The sequence below is a fragment of the Mustela erminea genome, chromosome 7, assembly GCF_009829155.1.
Source record: "Mustela erminea isolate mMusErm1 chromosome 7, mMusErm1.Pri, whole genome shotgun sequence".
Taxonomy (NCBI): domain Eukaryota; kingdom Metazoa; phylum Chordata; class Mammalia; order Carnivora; family Mustelidae; genus Mustela; species Mustela erminea.
Genome location: NC_045620.1, coordinates 96,249,588 through 96,276,626, shown reverse-complemented (window position 1 = coordinate 96,276,626; position 27,039 = coordinate 96,249,588). Strand labels below are relative to the sequence as shown.

The 27,039-nt window shown below is 37.8% G+C and overlaps 1 protein-coding gene across 4 annotated transcripts in view; it reads right to left on the bottom strand.

Moving 5' to 3' along the window:
• The window catches only part of CTNNA2 (catenin alpha 2), a 1,141,838-nt gene extending 1,115,184 nt beyond the window's left edge, over positions 1-26,654 (bottom strand). For 2 of the 4 annotated variants that reach the window (XM_032352609.1, XM_032352608.1), the window contains exon 1: positions 26,270-26,654. The gene's annotated coding sequence lies outside the window, so the exon portion shown is untranslated. The remainder of the gene's footprint in view (positions 1-26,269) is intronic. The other 2 variants (XM_032352606.1, XM_032352610.1) reach the window with 1 other exon arrangement.
• Between the last annotated feature and the right edge of the window lie 385 nt (positions 26,655-27,039).

The window sequence follows — 27,039 nt, the reverse complement described above, 5'->3', positions numbered from 1 at the left end:
ATGGTAAGTGCTATGAGAAAAAGGTTCTCTCAAAGCATGTGACAAGAACCCTGACCTGGCCTGTGCAGTCACAGAAATTTTCCTTGAGTGACACTGAGCAGGAGCTGTAAATACATTGTCATTTACTAGCCAAAGAGGTGGAAGACCTAGAAATTTACAGTCCCCTAATTTCATGCAGTTATAGCCAGTCTTGTTCACTGATGTGGAGATGAGAGGACAGATAGGCTTAATTCAGATCTCGGGGACTTTCTAATACTGCCTGGCTTGAGGGGTCCATAAAAGCATGATGAGATCACAGGATGAGACAAGTGAAGGCAAACACAGCTCATGTCGGGGGACGGGGGCAAAAAGTAGCATTTCCAGATCTCCTTGTTTCTACCTTTCCTCATAAATCTTTCTCTGACCTCCGGCATTTGGGCTGGCCTTCTCTAGGAAGGTCCCTTTCTAAACATTCTTGAAACGTGAAAGCCAACAGAGTCCACAGATAAGTAAAGTTTGAAAAATTAGGAAGAGAGCAGAAAGGCTACTCTTTGCCTTTTGCATGCCTCACTCCTATTAATATCTTTCCGCATAGTGTTGGTTCTGTTTTTTAATAACAGCAAAACACTACTGACTCACATTCACCATATGGTCCACTTGGACTCCCAGGTCTCTTCTGCTGTACTTGTGCCTGCCTCGCTAGTCTTTTCTTACCATTATCTGTGCAATTATCTGGATGTTTGCCTGCCTAAGAGAAACCGGGATTTATCCGTATTGATCTGGATTTGGATGTGAACAGATCCGTTCTCCAAGTTATTCCATTCTCGAGCATTCTATCCTCATTCCAGTCCCCGTAAAGCCTCACAAGACTTACTGAGAGAGCCTCCTAATTGATTCCTCTGCCACCACCTTTCCCAGTTATGATACTCTCCTTGCAGTCCTCACGTCACGCTTCAGACATCAGAGCACATTAATTAAGACAGCTTCCCCTAGCATAGAAATGCAGCCCAAATCCCTTAGATTAGCATTCAATAACCTCTGGATTCTGCCCCGACCTTTTCTCCCATCACATTCTGACCCTGCGGGATCTAAGTACCAATCACACCAGACTCAGACCTCCCCACGACATTTTCTGAGCTTCCTTGTTTAGTTTCTGCTCCCCCTTGCTTCAGAACGCCACGACCCGAGCCCTGGCTGCTGTGTCTAGTCTCAAAATCTTCTCAGCAATAAGGCCATACTCTACATTTTCCCCATTCACCCCATTCAACAGGTCTTTCTGTCCACCATGCTTCCTCAGTATTCTGGAACACTGTTCTCATCTGGAAGTTCCCCAACAGTCCTAATGACAGCTAAACACCATGGCTGGGACAGCCAAGACTGTCTGCTCAAGTTCTCAACAACAGCAGTTAACAGTGGGGAATTAAAAACAAATAATAGTTTTGGACTTTAGAAGTGCAGTGAGCATAAGGTTCTCAAAAGTACCTCTTTTTGATACACTGAGGCTAAAAGCATACTCGGGCGAGTTTCTTTTTTCTTTTTTCAAATAATGTTCAATTATTAGACAATTATCGCTATAGCATCATCCTTGCAGGAGCTTATTGGTCCACAATTCTTAGAGCATGAAATTTGAAAAAAAAAATTGTTTAATTTATATTCTCTTTTATTTGATTTTTTATAAATTATCTTGCTATCTTTTTTTTAAAGATTTTATTTATTTGACAGATAGAGATCACGCGTAGGCAGAGAGGCAGGCAGAGAGAGAGAGAGAGGAGGAGGAAACAGGCTCCCTGGAGAGCAGAGAGTCTGATGTGGGGCTTGATCCCAGGACCCTGGGAACATGACCTGAGCTGAAGGCAGAGGCTTTAACCCACTGAGCCACCCAGGCGCCCCTATCTTGCTATCTTAATGCATGGTTTTGTGACCCTGACTTTATACCTGAATATGCAGTAAGTGAAGTTGAAATAGCAATTGTCTCTCTTGGCATAAGACAGACATTTTTTTTCTACCAAAAGGTGAATCAATAATTATTATATTGTCTTATTGAAGGAAGTAAAACTACACTATGCATATGTAAAATGATCTGAGATTTTTAATTTGGAGTATATAATTATAAAACCTTATTATCCAAAACCTCACTGGTATCAAAGTCAGTTGTATGCCTAACCTTCCCTTGAGAAGAAAAGAGATGCACAGTGGGAAATTCAATAAATGAGTGTTGAAAAAGAATTATTATGTTCTTCTAGGATATCAATGTAACCGGCATGGTATTTATGATAGAAAAGTGAAAGGGGTTCTGATGGTTCCAAAGTTCTTTTTTCATGTGGTGAGGGCAGCAAACAACCTTTGCTGTAGGAAGAGCCCTTGAATTTGAGCAGAAATGAAGTCTGGTTACCGAGACTGATTTGGTTCCTAAAAGACAAATACCTTAGTTGCCCTACCAGAAAGCCAGGCCTTTTCTACTCAAGTTGGGTTTCCTAAGGTCAGATATGTGATTCCTCGCACCATGACTGGAAAATATAAGAAAAAAAAAATACCCCAAACATAGATATGGGCACCATAGGAGCAAAGGGATAAAAAGATCAAATGTGATGTAACGGTATGAGGAAGAGCATGAAGTGACAGAAAGGCAGGAACAGAGCACAGGCAGAGCCTTCTAAAGAAGAGATGGCAAAATCCCAGAATAGAAATCTGGAGGAAAGCACTGAGAAACAAAATAGGCTTTTACATTTTTGGTTCAAGGGATTAATAATTTCTAAAAACGGTGGACATTTCATGACAAGGCAGATTGGCGGATCAAGCAGGTCAAATCATTCAGCTAAGGAGTTATTTTTTTCAATTCACCAACAGAACTACTTTTAGTAGGTTTATTTTTAGCCCTCCACATGCACATATAAAGGGCAGGGACACTGCAGGGAAGAATGGCCAATTCAACCAATAAGGACAAAGTGAGGTGAGCAACATAAGAATCCCAGGTGAAGAACAAGGGCAGATACGAACATCAAGAGACACAGATGTAGCTACCACTAAAATCGGTGGGGCCAACGGGCGTAGGAGAGGAGTAGCTGAAAGTGAATGTGTGCATGGGTTCACACATGTTCCTTAGAGACACCCAGGTGCAAATATTCATTTAACCACTCAAAAAAGTCCTGCTATAATTTTGTCCATATTGAATAATATTATTAATTTAAAAATATCTCGTTAACGCCTTTGAAATTTAAAAATGGCAAAACAATACCAGAAATATTGGACTTCTCTTTGGACCTTACCATTTCATTATGAGGCTGCACATCAACTAGGATGGCCTCTAGAAGACTGAAGGAAACCGCCCACACTTCTCCCACCAACCTGGAGAGTGACAACCAGAGTCTGCACTTCAGGAGTGGTGAATATATAATCACAATCAACAGAACACAGATAGGTGTTCTCACCTGATTAATTCCACTACTCAGTTCTTGACAAATTAAACTACCAAAAACCTAGCTGCTCAAAACAGTGAGGCTACAGATGGGAATTCAGGTACAGTATTCCTTTCGACCTCTGACTTTCGGCAACTTCTCTTCCTCTTTCAGCACACACCGTTCAGGTCTCTATCACCATGGGCCAATCATTCCAGGTGTGGCTTCTCTGAAAATCATGTCTGCATTGCCTCTCCTCAAGAAGCTTGAGTATCAACTAGTTAACATAATAAATGCCTAAATCTGATGAGACCTGTTCACTTATGCATCCTTTGAGACATTCCAACATTAGTGATATTTTATGACAAGTCAGGTGTTAATCATGATAACTCGGTGGACATTTTCTCCAACTCCTCCACAGAGCTGACAATGTGCAGCCAAAAAGGAGGCAGGAAGCAACAGAAAATAATCTTAACCAACTATCCTTAATAGTTCACTCTGGCAGTACCTTCGAATCCCTTTTCTTTCTCTTCATATTTGATCCATCTCTTGAAATTCAAATTCTGCTATCATTTACATACGGTAATAAATTATTGTATGTTTTAAAAATAAATAAATATATATAAAATTATGTCACTGCACAGACAAATCTAAGAATAAATGACGCAGAAAAGTGCACAACTGCAAAATGTTCAGTTTTATTTTCTATTTATCACAACCTTTTCCTGAGGATAAATGTCCTTTCTTCCTGATTTATAAAAGCAAAATATGTTCACTGGAAAAAAAGCTTACCCACTTTTTCTCTGAAAGTATTTGAGACTTTCTGTTTACTGATGTGTAAAAGTTCATTAACTAAAATACATTAAGAATTTGTGCGTCATATATTAAAAAAATTTTGCATGTATAGTTTAAAACTTTATTTTTTCATTTTATTATTATTTAAAAATGTATGCCATGTTTAATCCATCAATTGTTTACTTTTAAATTTCTTCCTTTTTTATTCTTAGGCCTTTTCTACTCAATATCAAATTAAATTAATTGACTATAATGAATAACACTAGAAATCCAGAAATTTATTTATTTTTTTAAAAAGATTTTATTTATTTGACAGACAGAGACCACAAGTAGGCAGAGAGAGGAAGGGAAGCAGGCTCCTGGCTGAGCAGAGAGCCCTTTGCGAGCTCAATCCCAGGACCCTGGGATCATGACCTGAGCCGAAGGCAGAGGCTTCAACCCACTCAGCCACCGAGGCACTCCGGAAATCCAGAAATTTAAAAAAACTACCCCAAACCTGATATTTTTAACAGAGGAGCCAGTAGTGACACAAAGGGAAAGGTACTTAAAACATAACTAAATAGTTATCAGGGAACCATGTACAAGTTTATATTTGAGAAATAAGAGAAAACAAGCACAATATCAAAAATGAAAAAGAGTGGCTCAGAATGAAAAACCCTATCAGCACTAAAATACATCTGTGTTTAGATGGTCATGGGTTAAGGGTAGCAAATGCTATGTTTTTTATAATAAATCATTTTTACAATAAACGAATTTCATCTCTATCAGCTTGTAGAAAAGAAATGACTCTTCACAAATTTCTATTTCATGACAGTTACACTGAATAGAAGAGCTGTTGCTAGCATGATAACACAGAGTCTGAGTACAAACAAACACTGAAGTAAGGTATGTAAACTAATCTAGGAGTTATCCTGAACAACACAGCCACAATTACGAGAGCCTTCAACTTATTATCTGTACTTTTGGGATTTTTATGCTGATTTTTAATAGAAAGTTATGCACTTAAAGGTGCTCATTTCTAAATTGTTTACAAATGAGAATGAGAAAAATAAACATTTAAAAAATGCAATGAACCATGTAGCCATTAAATCATAATTATAAAATGTATGAAAACTATAAATTGTATAGTTAAGTTCTATAAATTTTATATCTATGAAAACTAAAAATTTTTAATACAGATTTTTTTTAGGATTTTATTTTATTTACTTATTTGAGAGAGAAAGAGAGATCACGAAAGCGGGGGAAGGGTAGAGGGAGAAGCAGATTCCCCACTGAGCAGGGAGACCAACGCAGGACTCCAGGACTCTGAGATCATGACTGAGCCCAAGGCAGACGCTTAACTGACTGAGCCACCCAGGCATCCCAGGAACTCCACAGATTTTACAAACAACACAAAACCATATGCCTGCTGAAAATGAAGGTGAACAAGCCTGAAAGGTGACACAGAAATGCAAACAACATCCTATGGTGGTAATGCAAGGGATAAAATTTCCCTCTTAAGAAAAAAATCCTTGACTATAGTATTATTTGTGAAACAAAAAAAATTTGTAGAAAACTTATCAGTGGGCCAGGTCAGTGTTTCCTCTGGTGTATTCTGCAGGATGCCAGTTATATCCAGCAGGGGAGAGCAGGTTGTTTAAAGACTTTTCCACCAAATGAATATAGGACGTCTGGATTTATATTTAAAGGTGGTTCAACTGTATTGGGTTGTTTGCATTTTGGAGTGGTGTTTGCCTGTTTAATGGTAGAAACTCTCAAACTACTAAACAACGACAAAAATATCATTCCCCAACCTGACTTGTCTACAGAACTTGCTCAGTGAAGCATTCGTCAGGACTCGTATCCCACAGAAGTCACATTCCTCATGCTCCTCTAGACACTCAGAAGACATTGCAAACATGTGCCACTCTTAAGATCTTAATGAGTTTGGGGGTCACTTTTATTACTCAGTCTCTATCATCATTACCAAATTGTATATCCTTTAGTATGCTCTGGTTAATAAAATTCAAATGTTATGATCTTACTAAAATCATGTAAGACTATGCCATGCTATCACTCACAGGAACTCATTGAGCTTTTCCTAGTTCTCAAAGAATAACTGCCTTAACATGTTTTTCAGTATTGTAAAACTGACATTTCCAAATACCCCCACTTTCACATAGCCTTCTGTTCACTTCATGTCTTAAAAGGATTAATATATTTAAATCACATACATTTACTGAATTACTCTTGTACTCAGATATACTGAATTAGAGGACATATACCGAAAGGCATACTCAGATGAAGAAAGGTGATCCTGGCTTTAAAGACCTCCACAGAGAAGTGTGCAGGCTATGTAGTGAAAGATGGGACCAGGGCCGCAAACCCACACCAATAACTCTCAGACAAGATAAAATATAAGCAGAGTATAAAAAAAAAAGTTATGGAAGTCAGGAGGAGAGTGAGAGGGGATAATCATAACAACTCAGATACAGGTTCATCAAGAACAGAAGCACACTAGACAGACTTAAAAGGCACGGAGATTGTCTCCTAAGCCGACAGGAGAAAATGAGCCCCAGGTGCCTGTGAAAGAGAAAAAATGTATATCGGGGGAACCATGTTTTATACCTGCCAAGGCAGAGAGTTCAAACAGAGGAGCATGAGAATACCTTTTTGGAATATGAGCTTAAGTTTGGACAGGAGAGCTCTGAGCGGCAGGTTAAGGCATTTAGATTTAATTCGGCAGCCACAGAAGCATACCAAATGTTTTCTGGTCAAGAAAATTAAGTATGAAAAACTAATCTGGTACAGGTGTGTGTCAAGATTAGGGACATAACACTGGAGAAATGACACTCAGGAAGAGAGGCGGGGGCAGGAGATTAAATGATGTGACAGGAGGATGACATTGCAGCAGCCTGGAGTTTTGAGCATGGTTTAAAAATATGTCATCAGAAACCAGCAAGAGAAAGAAGTTTAAAAAACTCATATGTCAAGAATAGTCAATGCCAGTTTAAAAAAAAAAAAAAAAATCAATTGCTTTACCAGAGGAATGTAGTCAGGAAAGAAATTTTTAAAGCATTGAAGCATATTCAATGAACCCATCTAGAATCACCTTCAAACTTTAATTCTATCATAGTAGTACTATTGCAAAATAACAAAATCATAATATATATTTGGGACAAAGGCCCAAAGGAAGTAAAACTAGAGTGCATTCTTTCTCACCCTCTTAAACTAACCATCGTCAGAAAGCTCCAAAAAGCTTAGCCAAGCATCTCATGAAGCCATTCCCTTAATCCCTAGGGCAGAATTACTCCCTAGGGATTTCAGTCCACCTCTATGATTTTGCTTTCTGAGATGAAGCAGGTTGAGAGGGCAACATTTGTTTATACATTAACCCTGTTCATTTCAAAAGAATTGTAATAGCAATTAGTTAGTTGAGCACCTTCAAGCACACCAAGACATGGTAGCAGAATTCTTTAGACTGGCTAAGTCATTTACCAAGTTCAGTGTATGTGAAAGACTTCCAGAAAGTCTTTTGGGTCTTTCAAAACAGTTAGTCCTTTGGAACATTACTATTTTAAGTATTTACTGATATGGTTTTAGTGACTCAAGTATCATTTTTAAAAGTCCAATAACACCCCCTGTGTGCACACTTGTGTGTCAGTACTTACACGCCTTGCCTATCTGGAACCTTAGACTAATGTTCTTGGACACCCTGTTGTGTATTATTGCAGGCATAAAACAAATGTGAAAGGAGACTGTTTCTGTTGCTATGGAAATATCATTTAATTTCCTAATTAGTAGGTATATAAATGCAAAAACATAACATTTGATTATTTCCCAAGTTTGGCAACCAAGTCTATTGTTCATATCCGAGAACAAACTCCTCATGTTTTCAACACTTTTGTTCAAAGTAAGAATTAAGAATTTAACCTGTCTTGCATTTTAATGCTTATAAATTGATTTGTTGTGTACAAGAGAAATGAAAGAATGGGACAAGGAGCATAGGTAAGTCATGTTTTATACCACTTGGATCAGATTTTAACCCAGAACATATAGATATTTGACCACTTATCTTCTTCCTGCTAGGCAAGATATAGGTGATAGGTAATATCTATTTACTAACAAAACCAAGTCATGGCATTCACTTTACAAAAGGATTTCTTTAAATCATAACCTTCCCTAATGATTATGATTTATGATTATAAAAGATGGTTGTAATTACAAAACTGGATTTTGGAAATCCATTTGTTAATACCAAGCAAGGTACAGTTGACATGATCTTTTTTGCTCCCTAAGTCTTGTCTAATTTTGGTTTTGCAAAAAGCTAGAAATAATAAAAATTATGAAAACAAAGCAAAAATTTTACAAAGTGGTAAAATTCTAAAACTCCCTGCTTTCTACCTACTTTAGGATGCTGACTTCACCAATAAACTCCCTGCCCTATCAGATAACATCTGATGCTCAGGGTGCTCCTTTTGAAACAATTCAAACTAATTATACCATCCTCTTTACTGAAAAAATAATTTCTGCTAGTTGTATGGGCACTATTAGTAAAATACTTTTTTTTTCCTTGCTGGAGACATGAGGCACACTGTTAACAACAGTTAAGGCTTTTTCTGCTTTTATTGAAAGCATATTTTATACAAAGCCCTACACTCGCAAGAGTTACCCTTCAGCATAACAAGCTCCATTTTTAAAATGCTACCTACACCAATCATTGAGTAGTGCGATAAGATGAAGATTGTAGCGAGAAGGGAAATTTTGTTGGCTTAAATATCAGGAGTCAGGGTGAAAAGACACCCAACCTTACCTCCCACCACAGCCAGCCTTCTAAGCAGATCATGCATTGGTCACAGGGTCATAGTTTGACCACTTATCTGGCCACTTCCCACAGTCTCTTCTCATCACGGGGAGAGCTCCCGGGGCTTTTGAGAGCAGATTGCATGACTGTACAATCCTAGGGCAACGGCCACAGAAAAGCCTCCTGGTTTCAGCCTTCACCATCCATTTGTCCCGTCTCTTGCCTTCTTCCTTCTCCCCTGGCTGTCAGAATCCAAAGACCTCACCGACGGAAAAAACCCAACAGGTGCAAGATTTGATCTTACAATCTGCCTTTCAAATGTCTGTATGTTCTGGGTTAAAATCTGATCCAAGGGTTTGAAGTGACAGCAACAATTCTCTCTCTGCCATGTTCTTTTGTCCCCCCCCCACACTTAGCTTATTTTCTTGACCTCCATGATAAATACCTCATATGATTCCTCATTTTCTCTTCCATCAAATGTTTTTCATTCTTTATCTCTTAAGCATTGGTATTTTTGAGGATGCAGACCCCATACTTATACTCCTTTATGCAACCTTTCTTAGGTAAGGTACGTTATTTAGAATACCAAGATGGGTGAGACATGATTTCTACCCTTAGGACATCTAGTATCAAATTTGTTTTCATTTTTGCCTACAACAGATAATGCTGCTGTGACTATAGGTTTGTATGGTTTTGTGGGTAGATATTTTCATTTCTCTTAGGTATATACCTAAGAGTGGAATTACTGGATTATAAGGTAACTGCATTTCACTTTTTGAGGAAGGACCAAACTGTTTTTCCAAAGTGGCTGCACCATTTCACAGTCCCACCAGCAACCTGGATTCCAATTTCTTCATATCCTCACCAAGATCTGTTGGTGTCTCTTTTTGATGAGAGCCAAACTAGTGGGTATGAATCACTCTCTCACTGTGGTTTACAACTGCATTTACCTAATGATTCATTGTGTTCAGCATCTTTTCATGTGCTTATATGCCACTTGCACATATTTTTTGAAGAAATACCTATTCATGTCCTTTGCCCATTTAGATATTTATCATTTTATTATTAAGTTGTAACAGTTCTTTACATATTCTGGTTACTAGATCTTATCAGATATATGACTGCAAATATATTTTCCCACAGTGTCTTTTGATGCAGAAAATTTTTAATTTTTATGAAGTCCAATTTATTTATTTTTTTTTCTATTGTTGCTTTTGCTTTTGGTCCCATAGCTAAGAAACCACCACTTGATCTAAGGCCACAAAGATTTATTTACACCAGTATTTGTCTGAGTTTTATGGCTATGTCTTACATTTTGGTCTATGGTGCATTTCCTTTTTGAATTATCTCTTATATGATGAGAGAGGGATACAAATTCTTTCCTTTGTATGTAAACATTTGTAATTTATTGGAAAGACTACTTTTCACTGAGTTGAATGTTCTTGTCACCCTTGTTGAAAAATAAGTTGGCCATAAATGAATAGGTTTATTTACAGATGCCAAATTCTATCCCATGGATCTATCTGGCTTTGCTCTTGCCATTACCACTGTCTTAATCATTGTACTTCTGAAGTAGATTTTGAAATTGAAAAGCATAAATCCTCCAAACTGTGTTCTTTTGTCAAATTGTGTTGGCTGTTCTTGCTTTCCATTTGAATTTTAGGATAATTTGTCATTTTGGTAAATAAGGGAGCTAGGATTCCCAACAGTGATGGCACTGAATCCACAGATTAATTTGAGGAATACTACCATTTTAACAAAAGTAAGTATTCCCATTTGTGAACATGGATGTATTTCCATTTATTTAGGTCTTTCTCAATTTCTTACTATGTTTTAGAATTTTTAGTATACAAGTCTTTGATATTTTAATGTTACAAAATGTTTGCACTTTCTTGAATGAAAGGCAAAATACTAACAACACAGGTTATTTTATCATTATAGTAAGAATAGAAATGAATCTGATCAAAGTTAACATCCTACCTGATAAAACTATTTTTCATTCTTATTTAAGTTGGCTCGACTCGGGGCTCGAACTCACAACCGTGAGATGAAGACCTGAACTGAGATTGAGGACTGGACACTCAACTGACTGAGCCACCAAGGCTCTCCTACCTGATAAAAATTTTTATGTCACATGTTTATAATTCTGATATGAAATATTTTAAATACTGAAAAGAGTATTTTTATACATTAACTTGTTTTAGTTAAGAACAATTCTGCAACTGTAATTTAAGATGATCAATAATAAGTGATACACCTGGATTTAAGAAGTCAGTTATTCCTAACAACAAGAGCAAACAAAATTCTTTCCAAAGGCAGCCAGGCATCAAGAAAATTTCATCAGATAAATAGAGCTATCTCAAATTATTCAAGCCAGTTAGAACAGAAACAGCTGCAAGCCGGTCACTGAAATCTTTATTCAAACTTATGAAATTAGTATTATTGTGACTCATTGTAATTCTTTAGGAAAAAACAGAACTATTATAAAGTTAACCACGTTTCTAAAAATTAGATTTATTGATTCAGCATTAATAAAAATATCTTACAATTCTATGAATCAGGACTTGCCACTTGCTACTAATCTCACACCCATATTCAATTAATATTCCAAAAAGAACAATCCCTGTTTTCAACAGTAAATTTACATCATCTATTTATAATATGTTAGTACAGATCATAGGATTTTAAGGTGATGGGTTCATTTATGATAAATCAATACTGATATGTATGCAGAAAGCCTAGACCAGATGAGTAATTATAATTCAAGGCAATCTGCCTATTTTCTCAGTACGCAGAATCAATGAAAGGTGTTCTTTCCAAATAACCATTTTTCATAATAAAGGGAGATCATAAAAATAAAACCAAAGTGAAGCTTCCCCTGAAGTCTGAAACAGATCTAGTGCCAAAAATTAAATTCTGTTGAAGAACTGAATACTTCTAATGCTCCTCAGTGGTGCTAAACTCATGGCTGTCTTAATATTTACATATTTCTAAAAGACAATGCTGACTATGAAGAAGAGATGGTATGCAGCACAACAACTTCAGCATGAAAATGATAAGAACATAATATTTAAAGTATCAGCCAAGGAATAAAGTCATTTAGATAAAGTTTTGGGAGTTTACTACCATAAGCATTTACATAAGCACATAATCACCATCATCAGAATGCTACTCATTCAACTCAGTCCAAGATCTAAAAAAGACATAGTTCATGCCTTTGAAGAGTCACATGCAAACAATACCATTATCAAATATTCATAAAGGCCTAGAAAATTACCAAGTAAATATCTGGAAGTGAGCATATGAAATCCATGTCTACACTGTGCTTACTCCAAAGAAAAGGGTTCATAGTTCCACTCATATAACAATAATATATAAATATTACATATAAATACAACAATGTATTTGGGTTACTATGGAAGAAACTAGTATTGAGAATAATTTTTAAAGCAAAAAGTTGTGTTCAGATCACACTATAGTATATTTCATATATGAATAATGACTCATTCATACTAAATCTAAGTTATCAGGAAGAAATATCTAAAATTAGGGATCCCTGGATGACTCAGTGAGTTACGCATCAGACTCCTGATTTCAGCTCAGGTCATGATCAGGTCATGATCTTGGGATAGTGGGATGGAGTCACCCATCTAACCACATATCAGACTCTATGCAGGAGTCTGCTTGTGATTCTCTCTCTCCCTGTCCTCCTACCCCAGCTCTCACTCTTTCTCTCTCTCTCAAAAAAATAAATAAAATCTTTAAAAAACACTAAAATTAGAAGAAAGCTGAAAGAAAAAAGGAGTATTATATGCTGTCATGTTCATGTGTGTGCGTGTGCGTGTGTATACATACGCCATAAACATAAACTTAGCTTTACATACAAAGAGGTTATACAAATTTGTAAGAAAAACACAAGAAGAACAAGGTTTCTCAATGAATAAAGTATTTCAACAGGTGACACAAAAATAAAAAGGAATAGTTTCTGTATCAGTAATGATATAGATAATCACCTTTCAGAAAATGTGAAAGAAAAACAATCCTTTCCCCAACAGCATTAGAAACTACAAGAAGCTGATAATAAATGTAACATGAGAAAGACTTTCTTCTAGGAAGAAAACAATTTATGATATTGAAGGACATGAAAAAGACTTTAATAAATGAGACACACCACTGGAAAGACTATGAATGAGAAAGTTGTTACTTTCTCCTCAAATGCTCTGAAATGAAACACCATGCCAGTTAAAATCCCAAGTACATTATTTATGAAATTAGACAACCTGGCTATCCCACTTGTCTGAAGAAAAGGTCCAACAATAGATAGAGGAATTTGGAAAAAGAAAAATCATCATTTACTGGACATCACAACAAACCATAAGGTATAGTAGCTGTAACAGTATAACAACAACAGAATCTTTATATCCAGAGGACATAAATAAGTCCTATAAATTAAGATAAGATAAATAATTCACTAGAAACACATGGGTAAAGACATGAACACAGTTATCACAGCAGAAGCAAAACGTTAGGCCATTAGGCTAAAAAAAACAAATTCAGAAGTAATCAACCTCTCCAAAAATCAGAGAAACAAATTCACATAACAAAGATATCATTATTACCTATTCACTGGTAAACTTTTCTAAGCTTAAAGTTATCATGTATTGGCAAAAGTTTAAGGAAATATATACCTTCCATTTGCGGGTGAAAATAAAGTAGTATTACCATTCTGAAGAGCAATTAGTCATGAACTAATAAAATCTAAAATGCACACACCTCGGGACTCAAATTATAATTATCAATCTAGCTTTAAGAAAAAGCAACCTAGTATATGTGGACAAGAAAACCGCATAAGGATGTTTGTTTGAAATAGCAAAATAACAGGATAAACTAAATGTCCATGAAAACACAAGGATTAAATAAACCATGGCTAAACCATGATAGAAAATAATGTTATAGAGTATAGAATAATAGGCAACAGTTTTAAATATATATATAAATATATAATATATATGCATAATATAAACATATAATAGATACAAATATGTAATATATAACATATGTAATATGTAATAATATTATATATACGTTTACATGTATATATTCGTTACCCACTAAGCTTTATATAAAAATGAGGCACAGAAAACCGTGTTACCATTTCAGTAAATAAAAAAATATTTATCTTTTTACATAGACATTGACCAGCTATATCCTGAAGGCACTCTTCTGGGACCTCAAAGTCAATCTCCTGTCCATGACCCAAACCATATAGGAAGGCAGAACAGCACAAAAATTTTATCTCTGTAGATAAGCAAAAACTAGAAACTTAAATTCCAATCAAAGTAATGTTACAAAGTAATTAGTGTGGAGGAAGAGTTTTTATTAACCCAGGAAATGCTTAAACATGTTCAGTTAAAAAAATGGAACATAATTTTATACACATATGATCTCAGTTATGCCTTAAAGAGACCTCTACATGATAAACTCAAGATATACTCATGGTGGGGCTGAAACTAGAAATCCACCAAATGTTCCCTGGACAGCTGGACTGCAATAATTTTTATTTTCAAGTTTCTTTTTCTGTTTATTTTCTAGATGTTCCTCAACCAGCATGTACTACTGCAAGTGTAAAAGACAAAACATGTTGTTTTTGAAACAATGTATCTTCTGTTACTACATTCTTGACATACCTCTATACAGATAATGCTAAAATGTTTCTCTACTCCCAGCCTCTCCCCTTCACCCCAGTCCCACTTCACAGCTGCTTACTGAGCAGTTTTCAGCAACTCAGCTTCAGTTCTGGATGTGACTTCACCTCTCCCACTGCTGTGCTCATTGATCCCATCTTCCTGCTGGCTCAGCCCTGTCCCAGTTCCCAGACCAAGACAGGACTGAATTAAAAAGTACTGATACAAGGTCATCCCCCTCCACCATCTCTCTCCCATCCATTACTACAGCCACGTTTCTGATTCTGAGTCCGCCTGGACTTCTAGCCCATGCCCCTGTAGAGTCATTACCACATGGTACTACACACTCTATCATATTCTTTCTGGTATTAAACTGTTCAGGTACTTTTCAGCCCTGCCAGATTGTCAACCGGTAAGGTCAAGTACTCTATCAAATTTACATAGAGCCAAGGCTCTGTCCCCCAAAACAGTAAGAAAGTATTTGATGAATAGCTGCTATATTTGTTTAACCAGACATCTGCAGGATTTGTTTAAAGGTAAAGTGAGTTCAAAGAATCCATTCAAACAGCTAGAATTTATTAAGAAGCTACTGTGGGCCCAGGATTGTAATGGGAATATTAGAACAAAATGAAGGTATGGCTTCTATTCTTGACACAGTTAGAATCTAAAGTGGTTGACAACACCTTAAAAAAAAAAAAAAGAAGAAAGAATAATTACTGTTTTAGCTTCTGCCTTAACAAGCAAAACATGAAAATCTTCTTGCCTGAGGTCCTGATTTCACAGATGGGCAAACTGCAATGGAGTTTGCCTGCCTGGATTCCAGACTACTGCCAGCATTGACTTTCGCCTCCTGTCCCAACTCCATGGGCCCCAGTGTGCCTGGCACTGCTCGTCACTATTTGTATGCTTGCCCACTTTGGATTATTCCCCTGAATCTAGATTCTTTCTTTCTCCAGTTCATGCTGTACATCAGGATCTAAATTTCTTTCCCCCTTTTTCTCCTATGGTACCCTTTAGTCACACATCCCCACAATAACAAACCCTGACTACAATCCTAGATTTTCCTCTTCAACATTTTTTCCATAAGACTGAGATTATCATGGCAGGCCTCTAAATCAAATTACAACTACACTGCTGCTTGCTTACCCAACATTGATTTTCCCCTTCCTTTTCCTTAACAGAACGGCCATTCAGCTCATCTGTCCCTTTCATTTCCTATACACAACCATGCACTTCAGGGAAAGCTGACCTCATCCCTAGCCAGGAGATCCTGATTAGCCTAAACTCTCTGGCAGGCTCTTCCCTTTCCCCTTGCTGTTGAATAGATTAGGGATGGCCATGTGATCCAGCACTGGCCAGTGAGATAAAAGATTAAGGGAGGACTTTTGGCAAAGGTTTCATTTCTCTGGAAGAGACACTGCTGCTGATGGTGAGGTCTAGACACTGAGGAGGGTAGAGACAAGTGGAGAGAGGGAAAATCAAGCCTAGGTCTGACACCTTGCCCTTCCCATCCTTTGGATTTCTTACTATTTTTGAAAATCTTTTTGAATGTATTCCCTTTCTTCTGCTGCTAGTTGCTTAGAGCAAACAGCCCATCTTCAAAGAATATATAGACCAGCAATTTTAAAGAGTAACTTTAAAATGGGAATTTGATGGATATTTTGGTTGTTTTTAGTCTGAAGCTATTATGAGGAAAGCTGCCATTAATTTTCACATAAAAGTCTTTCTGCATATGTTTTCATTTCACCTGGGAGTGGAATTCCGGGACTGTAGGGTAAGAGTATTTTTAACATTAAGAGAAACTGCCAAACTGTTTCCCCAAGTGTTGCGTTCCTACCAGCAACATCTGAGAACTTCAGCTGCTTCACACCCTCTCCAAAACTTGATATTGTCAGTCTTTTTAAATTTAGACAGTCTAGTGTTTTTACAGGAGTATCATATTGTGTTTCTTAAGTTTCATTACTTGGGCAAATAATGCAGTGAAACACCTTTTCACATCCTCATTGGCCACTGTATATTTTCTTTAGTGAAATATATCTTCAAGTGTTTTGTCCATCTTTTAGTTAGATTATTTGTTTTCTTAAAGAGATGCAAGAATCCTATCTACAATAGGACAATTAGTCCTTTCTCCAATATATAGAGATAGACATAGAGATACAGAGATCTAGCAAATCTCGTGTTCTTAAAGAGAAGCTTTTTAAAAAAATTTTGATAAAGTCTGGTTCATCTTTTTTTTTTCAGTTAGTGCTTTTTGAGTCCTACCTAAGATATCACTGCCTGACCCCAAATCACAAAGACTTTCTCCCACATTTTCTTCTTAAAGTTTATATAATCAAAGCCATAGACAAATATCAAAAGCATTATGCTCAATGAGAGAAGACAAAAATGAATACATATTCTATGATTCAATCCATAGCCATTTCTAGACAGGAAAAGCTAATCAACAGGGAAACAAAGCAGATCAAGCAGAAGGGAACTTTTTAGCGCAATGGAAATAGTCTAGATCTTGATCACAGTGGCAGTTACATAGGTATATTTGTCAACACACAATAGTACTTAAATGGATCCATTTTGAAACACAATAAACCCATGCTTATATGGTCAATTAATATCCCACAAAGGAAGCAAAAATATAAAATGGGGGAAAAGACAGTCTTTTCAATAAATGAATACCCACATGCAAAAAAAGAAACTCAACAATTTTTGTATACCATATACAGATATAAACTCAAAATGGATTAAGGACTTAGCTGTAAGACCAGAAACCATAAAACTCCTAAAAGAAAACATAGGCAATAAGCTCTCAGATGTTGGTCTGAGCATTATTTTTAGATCTCCTTAGAGACGGGTAACAAAACCAAAAGTAAACAGGACATCATCAAACTAAGAAGCTTTTGCAAAGCACAGAAAACCATAAAAAAAAAAAATTAAAAGACAGGGTACTCAGAAGATATTTACAAATGATATAACCAATAAGGTGTTAATATCCAAAATATGTAAGAAACACACAATTCAGTCTGAAACAATCCAATTAAAAAATGGGCAGAGGACCTAAATACACATTTCTTCTCCAAAGAAGACATACAGATGGCCAACAGACATGTGAAAAGATGTGTTTTTTCACTAAGATCACTAACCATAAGGGAAATGCAAATCAAAACCACAATGAGATATTACCTCACACCTGTCAGAATGACTGTTGTCAAAAAGATAAACAATAACAAGTGTTGGCAAGAATGTGGAAGAAAGACAGCTCTTGGGTGCTGTTCTTGGGAATGTAAAATGGCACAAGCTGCTATGGAAACAGGATAGGGGTTCCTCAAAATATTAAAAGTAGAACTACCAGGTGATCCAGCAATTACACTTCTGGTATTTATTCAAAGAAAGTGAAAACACCGATCTGAAAAGATACATGGACCCCTAGGTTCACTGGAACATTATTTACAGTAGTGAAGATACAGAAGCAACTTAAGTGTCCATCGAGAGATGAATGGATAAAGATGGTGTGGCACATGCACAGGTGCACACAAACACATGCACATGCACATGCACGCATACACATATACAGAGGAATATTACCCAGTCATAAAAAAAGAATGAAGCTCTGCCACTTGTGACAACATGGATGGACCTAGAGGGAATTTTATCAGGTGAAATAAATCAGACAGAGGAAGACACATACCATATGGTTCCACTTATATGTGGAATATAAAAAATAAATAAATAAACAAAACAAAACAGAAACAGACTCATAAATATGGAGAACATTCTGGTGGTGTCCAGAGGTGAGGGGATGGGCAAAATAGGGAAATGGGATTAAAAGGTACTAATTTACAGTTATAAAACAAATAAAACAGAGGGCAACAATGTAAAAAAAAGTAGTGTCTATATGTAGTAACTTTGCTTGTTGACAGAGAGTAGCTAGATTTGACAGGGTAATCACTTTGTAATGTACACAAATGTTGAATCATTATACTATCCACCTGAAACTAATATTATATGCCAGCTACTCACTAAGAACAGAAAAAATGGATACACCCTATTATATATAAAACATACCTCAACAAATTTGATCTTAAAAACCATAATGGGAGTTTGGTAGAAATACTGGCAACCACTCTGTCCTATGGGACAGGATTTAGGGGATAAGCAAGACTTTGCTGTGCCTGAGGCACAGATACTAACCTTGGAGCATATGTAATTTCTTAAATAAATATCACCTTATTCTAAATTCATTAATGCCATAAAGTCTTTCAAAGACAGTGGTATTACTCAAACAAGTCAGACTAGTCCATGAACATAGGTAACTTTGGTCCAGAAAGGAATTTTATTTTTTAATTTTTATTTTTTTTAAAGATTTTTTTATTTATTTGACAGACAGAGATCACAAGTAGGCAGAGAGGCAGGCAGAGAGAGAGAGAGAAGGATGCAGGCTTCCTGCTGAGCAGAAAGCCCAATGAGGGACTGAATCCCAGGACCCCAAGATCATGACCCGAGCCGAAGGCAGAGGCTTAATCCACTGAGCCACCTAAGCACCCCAGGAAGGATTTTTAAAAAGGGCACCTGGGTGGTATGGTTGGTTAAGTATCTGACACTTGGTTTTGGCTCAGGTTAGGGTCAGGTTGAGCCTTCTGTGGGGGCTTTTTGCTTAGCATGGAGGATGCTTGAGATTCTCTGTCCCTCTCCCTCTGCCCCTCCTGCTCATGCTCCCCCACTCTCTCTCTAAAATAAATCAATCAATCTTTAAAAAATAAAAAGGAGAGAGAGGAAAGGATGGGAAGGTAAGAAAGGGAAATGTGCCATAGTTCTCTCTTGGCCCAGAGACTCTGTGAAGCTACATTTTCAATTTTCTCAGGAAAGGGAAAGCATATGCCACTGAAGATGAAGGTTTTTCTCATGTAGCAGCAGTTTATGATTCAAAAGAAAAAAAAAAAAAAAATGGGACACAGTGAGAAATAAATCATGCCTTGAAATTTTAAGGGAAACTCACAAGTAGTATTATAGAATTTTATAGCTAGAAAATACTCTACGTATCATATAACCCAAGTCACTTAAAATAGAGATTAAATAAATAAGCCTTGGAGAGCGTGAGGCTTGTTTAGTCATATTAGCTAGTTAGTTAGTTGAAAATCTCAAGGAAGAACTGATGTGTCCCGATTCCAGATTCAGTGCTTTCATAAAATTACAATCTCTGGCCCAATGCTCTGCACTGAGCAAATATTTAGAAAAACGAAAAACAAACAAAAAACCTGTTGAATAAATTCATGCTAGGTAATAAGATTAAAAATACAAAGAAAGCATAAGTGAATATAGAGATAATTTACATGCAAGCATTATCCCCAACAAGTTCTGTATATACTTCTTATGCTGTTTCTGCATGTTATGGGGCGAGGGGGGCGGGTAGTGGAGGGAGAGAGTGGGGAAGCATATTTTATGGAATTACTCTGGCAGGTATCAAGGCCTAAAGAAATAAAATGAAGACAAGTGGTAAACTCTCAAGAATTATGGGATCCCCTTTCCCAGAAATAACTAAAGACAATTAGCTCTTTCTGATTTTTACTGAAAGATGTATTTATGATATTTATATATGTATTTACTTATTTATGTATGTATTTACTTATTTATTTATGTATATATGATATTTAACAACAGTTTTCAGGTCTTTGAATTTAAGATAAACTTGTGAAAATGGATTCGCACCAAACCTTCGTCTAATCACAATTAAAATCAGATGAGACTATCAGATCCTTTAGTCATTCACGGAGTCACTGTGGTTTCTTTTTTTTTTTTTTTTTTAAGATTTTATTTATTTATTTGATAGAGAACACAAGTAGGCAGAGAGGCAGGCAGAGAGAGAGAGAAGCAGGCTCTGCACTGAGCAGAGAGCCCGACGCGGGGCTCGATCCCACGACCCTGGGATCATGATCTGGGCTGAAGGCAGAGGCTTTAACCCGCTGAGCCACCCAGGCTCCCCTCACTGTGGTTTCTGATTATGATGTGGGAGAAATGACATCTCTCTATCAGAATTCATGACTTTGGCTGTGAAACTTCAAGGTGCTATAAAAAAAGGCCTTGGATTTACTGCAGATATGTAATGAACAACATAAGCCCAGTTTAGACAGTAACATATCGGAAGTGTTCTATTAATTTTCTGTTATGATTCTATAGTCTTAGGACATTATACAATTATTTATTTTTACCTCAACCCTGGTGGCATGTCCATTATTTTAAGGGGGGAATGTTGAAGCAACCTGTGTTATTATTTTAGTTGGGTCCTGATATGGATCTAGCTCCCACAGGTGCTATATACTTGGTTCCCCCACAAAAGGCAACTAAACAAAATAGCAAGGTATTGAAAAATAGCAAAACAATGGAAAACCAACATCTCGTTTTACATATATGTTATTTATCTATGATCTAGTTTTAAAGAATGTTAACTGAAATATATATATATATGTGTGTGTGTGTGTGTGTGTATACCTCTAAATGAATAAAACATGGATTTAATTAGAATGACAGAAAAAAATACAGAAAACCCCTAAATGAGCAAAAACTATTAATTTTTCAGCTAACAGATGAAACAAAATTAATTCATTTTATTTTATCTTTATTCCACTCTTCGATTTGATCACCACCTTAACTTACAGGGAAAGACAATCACTTATTTCACTACTGTTAATGCACACTGTCTTCACAACTGAAAAATAATAGTCTAAGAGTTGTACATGCAGATACAGCCTTGAAGGGGTACCTAGGTGGCTCAGTGGGTTGGGCCTCTGTATTCAGTTTAGGTCATGATGTCTCAGGGTCCTGGTATAGAGCCCCACATGGGGCTCTGTGCTTAGCAGGGAGCCCACTTCCCCCCCACCTCCGCCTTCCTCTCTGCCTACTTGTGATTTCTCTGTCAAATAAATAAGTAAAATCTTTTTTAAAATTATACAGCCTTGAAATAAAAAAGAACAAAAGCCCTATAAAATTAAGCCTTATAAAATCAGACTATCACTTTGTGTTTTTTAATAATTATTTAATAATTTTTACAGATAATAATCTCAAAGAGTTACAGAATGCATATTTGTGGTTGAGTTAGAATTCATCTCCAAGGTAAAAATTCACTTATGAGGAAAATAAAAATGTCTAAAAGTAAAGTCTGCCAAATATCAGTGGTGCTTTATTATGGAACTGACTAGAAGTAATACATTTGAAAATGTTTTATTTAGGTCTGCTGAATCTTTAAAACATCAAAATATTGAGAAAAGAACCTTAAAATAGAAAATAAAAATACTACACTTTCTGGTCTGTTAAACTGCTAGCTTTTGGAAATACATTTATGTTTATAACTATATATCATAAAATAATATTCATGAGAACATTTTCTGTATTATTAAAACTATGAAAAAATAAATATAAAAAGAGCATTCTACCATTTTGATAAAGCAATCAAATTGTGTCACTCTATTAAAAACAGATTAAACATGAGCACTATAAATACTAATCCTTTTAAATTGCAGGTAAAATACTCTGAAAATCTTCTTTTCTGACAAAAATAACACAATTCATATCACTTATGCTGTTGGATAATCGTTTCATGAACACATATTTCAAAATAGTTCATGAACACCAACCAAAGCTAAAAGTGTACCAACAGACGTATCCAGAAAGCCACTGGCACCACATCCCATGTAGATATTTACCTTGCTTGGTGCACATTCCCAAACAGACCCTCTGCTGTCATCACAGCTTTGTCTCCCAGGAAAACACTTGAAATAGCATAATTCATACAGAACCATTAACAATCTTGAACACCAAAAAAGTGGGGGAGGGATTGCTGTTATTAGGAAAAGTCAATAATGCAATAAAAATGAAGTTCTAGAGATACAATTACCCTAAAATTACAGGCTTCATATGTCTCAAAGTTAAATAATCTTGGAAATTACTCTCCAAGATACAGTCCTGGATTATTCTCGGGGTTAGGGCAAAACAAGAGAGAGATGTGATAATCACAATATTGAGCCTTTGTTATTCAGAAAGGTCAAGTTCACCCTCTGCTTTGAAATTTAGAGAAAAGAGATTTAAAAAAAAAAAATAGTCTGCGTTCTTTCTGTGACCTGGACCTTGGATTCTGTGCCTTGGGATCCAGCTTAGGGTGAGAACTAATACAAATCCCCTGGGTGGCTGAATATTCTATTATAAAATAGATCCTACACTACAACAAGTTGTCTCATCTTAAAGGATAGTGTAATTATACTGACTATATATGTTTAATACCTTTTAATACCCTCACCTATATGCCAAATAGTCTAGTAAAGAGTCGTTCCAAACACACCTTGCTGTTTCTTCTCTTTCTGCTTTTTTTCCAGCTATGGTGCCCACATTGCATGAAATCCTTCTCAGGAATATCTGTCCAACCCCCAGAGCTACTCCTGAATATAATCTTCCCCGGCCACATAAACATCTATCCTGTTTGGAATTCCTCTAACACTTACTTGCTCTTCACTTCTTTCTAGTACATAATCATATGTTGTCTTGGATTGTTTTAAAATCATTTCTCCAAATTACAATAATGTTTACCCAATACATTCATTGTTTGTACCAAGTACTGTGCTTAACACATTTAACCCTTACAGTGATCCCATGTATCAGAGTCTACCAAAATTTGCATTTTGTAGATGAAGAAGAATAATTAAGTAGTAAGCAAGAGTACAACACTCTCTACTACTTAAGTAAAGCATGCACTCACATCTAAAGCTCTCCCAAGGTCTTATTTGACATTGTGAAATATGACCTCATGCAAATGCCTGTCCTCCTCAACTAGACTGTAAGCTAAGGTCAAAGAGAGTGGTGTCTTTTACTTCCTTCTAATATCTTCTGCCGGAGCATAGGGTGGGCAGGGTTTAAGAGCTCTGAGTGAGGAAGGCACAGAGAATGTATCCAGAATATTTCCTACAGCGTCCACTAAATGTTCTGTTGGGTCTTTATCTGTACCACACATTCTTAAAGGTCCAGTCAACTAAAGGCAGAAGCTTCTGGAACTGAAATTCCTCAAAGGAAGTAGGTCTTTATCTGTAAACTGGATTATGGTCAGAGTGGCAGGCTGCTTTTTGAAGATACTAGTTCCTCTTCTATTTTATATTTGATTAATTATACTCATCTTTCTAAAATCTTACTGTAAACGATGTCATTTTAGCTTCTATGCTTTAATGAATATGCATATTTTGTTTTCACTGAGTGGACAAATGTTTACAAAGGAGACAAATAAAAGCTACCTTTCTTTCCATAGTAAGCACATTATTAAAAACTGAGGTATACACCCACATTACTCTGTGTAGCAAAACTGCAATAAAGAAAGAGCAGGGCTGACCGAGGGTCTGCCTCTTCCACACACTCGCAACTATGAAGCCCCACCAAGAAAGAGCAGTAGAGATACTGGAAGGGGAAAAATAATCTGAGAGTAAATTAGAATAAAACTAACTGATTTTTTTTCAGATACAATTACTATCAAAGTCTTTCACTAGCTTCGTGGCACTCCAGGAAAAGGAACAACAACAATACAGGAATACTCCCATCTACAATTGTGTTCACTTTTAAGGAATGTAACCACTCAAATACAGACCAGGCTGACTGCAATTCTGCATCAGGATGTTGCTAACACTGATAATTCAACCAAGCTTCTGCCACATGTCTTAAGAGTCAGCCAAGCCATTAATGGAATTGCATTCCTACCAAGGGGAGTTTAGGTAGGGGGTAGGTCCATCATTCCTAATAACACCTACTTCCCCAAAACTAATTGGGATGATTTAACTGTGTCAGCTCTTCATCAAATCAGCACTCATACACTTTGCAGGGTAACTGTCTTCATCTCAACTCCTACTTTACATTCCCATAAAATGCAAAAATGCATATTGCACTATTGACATATAATAATTTAAATGAAAAGAAAGAAATCAATAATTTGTTCCACAGCACAGCATCTTACTGTTAGCTTCACTGAATCCATCATAAATTTCAGTTCCTCCTCACACACTCATTAAACATAAAATATAGCTATCCTATGGATATCAAGGTTTTGGGTTTTGTTGTCTTTTTTTTTTAAAGAATATATATATGGCAAAATACAAGCTTCTAAATACTCCATTTCTGATTTATACTTATATTGTTCATTGGCGCTTTCTAAAATGATGAATACACTAAACATTCTGAGGCATGGTTGTCCCACCACTTATAAATAAACTTTTCAGCAGCAATGCTTACAAAAAGGAAGACTGAAAAATTACCGTTAATATATATATAATGGAAGGGGTTAGAGTGCAAGCTAAAGAAAGTAAAGTGAAATACATCATTTGGTGAAACTAAGTGGTACAAAACCCAACTGAAATTTTAAATTGTTAATAACGGTCCCAGAGCTAATTCAACTTTTCCATTGGTTTGTGGTTTACAAACAGAATCAAACAGTATGCTTCTCTTCAAAGATCTTTACAATTCCTGTAAGGTGGAGGAGAAGGGCTAACATTATCTGTTAAAGTCTATAATGTGACTAATGTTATCAAAATGGTATATGTATAAGCCTGTGAAGTAGAACCTCATTACTCTAAAAACTATCTATCCATTGTCCTCCTTTAGAAGTTAACCCCTAATGAACAAAAGTGCATCTCTGCCATCCTTCTCCCCGTTTTCCCAAATCAATCTACCTTAGTGTTTTGTATGCTGACCAAAACATTCCATAAATAATGCTATGCTGCACACGCATTAAAGTTTAGAGAGTTTCTGCCTTTGAAGAAGATAGTGACAGGACTAAGGACACACGGGTTCAATTCCAAGACAAATATTAGGCGGGTAGTTTGAAAATATCAATCAAAAGAGGCCTAGGGGGAAAGAAGACAAGCGTCCACTGCCACCACCCTTCTTTTCCCCTCCCCTCTTCCTCTCTTGTTCTCTTCCTCTCTTCTCTTCTTTCCTTGTGGTTTCTCACAGAGACTATCAAAGCAGGAAAGCTGCTAATTTAAAATTAGTGAGACACTCGCTGGGAATATGTAATTCCCAGGAGGAAAAAAAGAAACTGCTAAAGGGGGATGGGGGGGGGGTTGTTGGCAACATGTTTAAGTGACAATCCTCCCCACCCCCACCCTAATACTGCACAAATCCACAGATTCTTCTTCGACCCTCTTCTCCTTCCATGTCCCAGCACTCTATCCAACTTGACCCTTAATTCAAATAATTTAGGGACCTGCAGGGCATCCGCGGTGCAAGAGTGTATCTCTCTGTATATGTGCCCAATTTTCTGGAAGCCCCTGAATCCGGACAGTAGTAGCACGCAAGGGATCTCCCACCGGGGAAGGGGTGAAGAAAGGGGGGGGGGGGGAAGAGGAAAGGATGCAGAGCTGCGCTCTAGGGCGAGTGGCTGAAAGGAAGAGAGGGAAGAAAGAAAGGGTGGGAAGGAAGTGGGGCTGGGAGAGAGGAAGAAAGGGATGAAAGAAAGGCTGGAAGACAGAAAGGAGGGGAGAGGAGAGAGGGATGTTGGGAAGGATGAGGGCGGGAGGGTTGGGGAGCGAGGAGGGAGGGGAGGATGGAGAGGATGGGAGGGAGGTAGGGAGGGAGGGAGGCAGGCAAGGATGGAGGATGCTCTGCCCAGGACTCACCTCTGTGGGTCGGTGGGAGTTTCTCGCCTCCTCCTCTTTCTCGCCCGTTCCCAACAGCTGGAGGGGTAATCACTGAAGGGACTGGAGAGGCGGCGGCGGGGACGAGGGCAGCAGCTGCTGCAGCAGCCTCTGGCCGAGGTGCGGTGCCTCCTGCTCCGCCCGCCAGCCCGGGTCTCCGCCTTACTCAGGGCTGGAAGCGAAGCCGCTCCCCCCTCCCCCCGCCCGCCCGGCGTCCTGCCCAAGCGCGAGCGGCAGCGGCCCGGATCGCCGCTAGGGGAGGTGGCCAGTGCGCAGGCGCGGCCGCTTGCTCGCTTGCGCGTCCCCGTGGTCCCCGCTGCTCGGCGGGGCTGTGGGAGGCCGGGGGAGGCGGGGCGGGGGGACACGGGCGCGCGCGGCTTAGGGAGCGCCGAGCGGGAGGGGCAGGGGCGGAGCTGGGGAGGCGAGGCTAGCTCCGCGCCGCAGGTGGGGGGAGGGGATGGCGGCGAAGGGGCACCGCCGAAGGGCGCAGGTGCCGTGTCCATGACAACCGCGTTACTCTCCGGGCAAGGACCCAGAGCTGAGTGGCCGGAAGCCGCGAGGACCGGTTTCTGAGACACGGTGCGGGAGAGGTCCTGGGGCAGAGGGTAGGGGGAAAGGGGACGGGGCTTGCCGAGTAGGAAGAAAGGGTGAGCCCGAGAGGGCACAGACACGTGGCAGGAGGAGGGCTGGGCCTAAGTGCAGGAAGGTGGAGTCTGGTATGGGAGGAAGGTTTATTGGGACCTGGCTACTAG